This window comes from Chrysochloris asiatica, unplaced genomic scaffold, assembly GCF_000296735.1.
Source record: "Chrysochloris asiatica unplaced genomic scaffold, ChrAsi1.0 scaffold00001, whole genome shotgun sequence".
Taxonomy (NCBI): Eukaryota; Metazoa; Chordata; class Mammalia; order Afrosoricida; family Chrysochloridae; genus Chrysochloris; species Chrysochloris asiatica.
Window position 1 is genome coordinate 17,535,817 of NW_006408519.1, and position 3,841 is coordinate 17,539,657.

Here is a 3,841-nt window from a genome sequence, read left to right on the forward strand (position 1 = left end):
AAAACAGCAGAGTATCAGTGTTGATAATTTTAAACAACTGTTTTATCTTTTCTAGTGTGACATTGTAGGATCAGCAATGGACTAATAACCACAAGGTTGGCAGTTCAAACCCATGAGCTTCTCCTTGGAAACTCTACACAAGGTCACTATGAGTCAGAACTTCACAATAACAACAACATTTTATCTTTATTTGTCTTATATTTAATTATATAAGAAACAGCTAATTCTTCAAAAAGTGTTCTGACAGGGAGAAAGATGGCTACAACTGAGAAGCAGAAACATGACTGATAGGCAAAGGTTGGCCACTACATCCTGGTGGACACTCTGGGGGTTGCACCTTTGGCAAAGTAAAGGGGATGTCAGAGGAGCACCCTTCATTCTCTGGTCCTTTCTGAGTCATGGAACTGGAAAATTGCTATACAGCCCACAGGGAAACAACTGCCTAAATCTTTGTATATAACTCAGCAAGTCCAACAATGTAAAAAAAAAAAGATTCAACTCAGCCTGATTAAGAACATTTCCTCCAGAAGCAGTTCTCTTCCCAGAGTAAGAAAGTTCAATGTGCATCTTGTTAAGAAAATCATTGGTAACTTAATGGTAGCATTTTAAGGGGAATATTTGAACAGAAAACTAGATTGGCAAGCATGAAATGACTGGGCACAACATTGCTATGAAGATAATCAACAGAATATCCAAAGCCTTGATGTAGGAAAAATCCACAGAGAAATTCAGAACCTCAAGCTTCTCAGGCATCCTCACATAATTAAATTGCACCAGGTCTTCAGTAGTCCTGGTGTGGTACAGTGGGCTAATGAGTCAGACTGCAAAGTCATTTGAACTGCAAGGTTGGTGGTTCAAGCTCACCAGCTGCTCCTTGGAAACCCTATAGGGTCACTATGGGTTGTAATCGACTCAATGTCACTTAACAACAACGTTTTCAGTACACCATCTAATATTTTCATGGTGATGAACTATGTCTCATAAGGATAGCTAGTAGATTGTATCTGTGAAAAAATGGAAGGCTGAATGAAAAAGAAAGTCAGTGTCTGCTCCAGCAAATCCTTTCTGGTGAGGATTGTCACATGCATCTAGTGGTCCACAGAGATGTGAAACCTAAAAATATCCTGCTGGATGTACACATGAATGCAAAGGTATCTGATTTGTGTATTTCTAATATGATGTCAGACTGTGAATTCTTAAGAACAAGTTAGACAGAGGACTAGAGTGAAGTGTCCAGCTGATAAGAAGAGAGGGCATATGTGTAAGAACACCCACACTTGCAGATAAGACCCACTTAACCTGGCTTCAATGACTGGATGATCAGAGCTCAACTTGAAGAAACAAGAAGAATAAAAGAGAATTTGATACAATTTGATGAACTTGACCTACACCTATGGATACAGAAAGGATCATTCCCACCCTCTCCATACACAGAATAGACAGGGATGGGCAACTTAGACATTAGCTACCCAAAATGGGGATAGTTGTTGTTATGTGCCATGGAGTTGGTTCCAACTCATAGTGACCCTGTACAGGGTTTCTGAGGCTGTAAATCTTTATGGGAGCAGAAAGCCTCATCTTTCTCCCACAGAACAGCTGGTAGTTTCGAACTACTGACCTTATGGTTCACAGCCCGATTTGTAACCACTACACTACCAGAGCTCCTTAAAATGTGGGTAGGGGGTGACAAAGACAAGCAGTAACTGTCTTACAAGCTTTCAAGAGGGAGCCCAAATCCAGAGGGCATGGAGGAAGGTAGAATCTCCACTGAATAGTATCCAATCTGTCTAGGCGAGGCTGATGAAATGAGATGCACATAGTTGTCTTGTGATACAATTGTGAATAATTGTTATCAGGACTGACTATGAGGGTTGGAAATGTAAAGATAGATGTTTTGTAGCAAAAGGAGGGTAGTGGGTGAGTGGAGGTCCCCGGGTCCATCAAGGGAGAAAAGTGGAGGACAGTGGGACCCTACCCAGAGAAGCAGTGATGCCTGAGATGGAGGCAGAGACTATGACGTGGAGAGATGGAACAACTGGGAACTCTAGACCCAGAGAGGGAGAGGGACTGTCTGGGGGGGTGGGGGAGGAGCAGGCTTGCAGGGTTGATGATGCATGGAGGGGATTGTAACCATGGCAATGAAACGATATACAATAGGATGAATATAAAGCTAAGGTTCAACCCATGTAAACTATCACATAATTCACAATAAAATATATACATTTTTTTAAAGTAAAAATGCTGATAGAAAAAAAAAAAAAAGAAGAAGAAGGGTCTCACACAACTATGCTACTCCAGAAATAATTTCAAGAAGATTATATATGTGTTCAGAGGTATATGGAGCAGTGGGGTTATTCTTTAAGCTTTGTTGTGTGGAACCCTTTCATTTAATGATGATCAAGTGCCAACTCTTTAAAAAAAGATATGTGATGGAATTATTATTTTTTTTAATAATCCTTTTGAAACATATGCTGCGGGTGGATCCACTGAAGAGGGCTACAAACAAAGATAACAGGAAACATAAATGACTTAAGCAGGATCCTCCCAAGTATCTCTTAATCAGGGCTGGGGAGCATCCGGCCCATGGGCTGTAGAAGACCCGCAATATTATTTGGTTTGGGCCTGTCAAGGCAACTGAAGTTGCAACCATAACATTAGGGGAGGTGGTGGTGGTGGTGATGTGCTGTGGAGTCGGTTCCAACTCATAGCAACTCTGTATAGGGTTTCTGAGGCTATAAATCTTAATGGGAACACAAAGTCTCATCTTTCTCCCATGGAATGGCTGGTAGTTTTGAACTGCTGACTGTAAGATTAGCAGCCTAAGTCATAACCATTACACTACCAGAGCTTCTTATATTAGGAGTAAGTTAGCTAAATGTTTGACCCAACATAGCAGGCTAATTTTTAAATTGATAATTTTGTATGCTCTGGAATGATATTACAAATTTTGACAGAAAAAAAGGGTTCCCTTTTTTTTTTTTTAAGTTCCTCTCTTAAATGAAGAGCTGTTATATAGTTCAACCATGGTTAATGATGAAAAAAGTATGCGAAAAATCTGAGTGATCAGAAGATGAGGTTGTCAGCTGCGTTTATAATAGAAATCACCAGAACTCATTGGCAGTTGTTTATTACCTCATCATAGAAAACAATAGAATAATGAGTGAAGTCAAAGCCTTCTCTCTTTGGCACTAATCATACTGCTGCAATATTTTTATTGAACCAAGCTTGTGAGTCAGATATTTTCTCCTAAACATCTATCTGGGACCTTTACTCATATTGTCACTGGCCATCCTTGGTGACAAGTCCTCCTGATTTTTATCTGGATGATCACCAATTTTTGACCCCCATGCAGAAAGAGTACCATTTTTTATTCTTGAAACACCAAGGGTTCACCATACACTCAATGAATTAAATCCACATAAATCCAAACACCAATGCATAAGGAAAGTAAAATAGCATTTGTGAATTGAAGTCAAAGTCAACCAAATGATAACATAGCAGAAGTGTGTACAGCTAGTAAACAATTGGATTATAAATGGAAGGTTGAAAATGCACAGTATTTCATATTCAAAGGCAGAATCCTGTGATAAGCATATACTCTTAAGAGCACCTACAATTATACCAAGGAGACAGTAGAAATGCTTCCAGGATTTCCATAGTATTAATGATGAAATTCCTCAAGCAAATCAATGACTACTATTCCACAGAGATAGGGATTAATGAGCAACTGTGGCTCTTGCTAAAGGACTGATTCAGATGCTGAGGCTCAGAGAAAATCCTCAGAAGTTTCTCTTACCTCATCTGTAACTCAGTTGACTCTTCTGTTGACTTAACCCCAAGA

The 3,841-nt window shown here is 39.6% G+C and overlaps 1 pseudogene; it reads left to right on the plus strand.

The window, feature by feature from the left end:
* The first annotated feature begins 255 nt into the window (after positions 1-255).
* Positions 256-2,594, plus strand: LOC102824492 (annotated as a pseudogene).
* Positions 2,595-3,841: the final 1,247 nt, after the last annotated feature.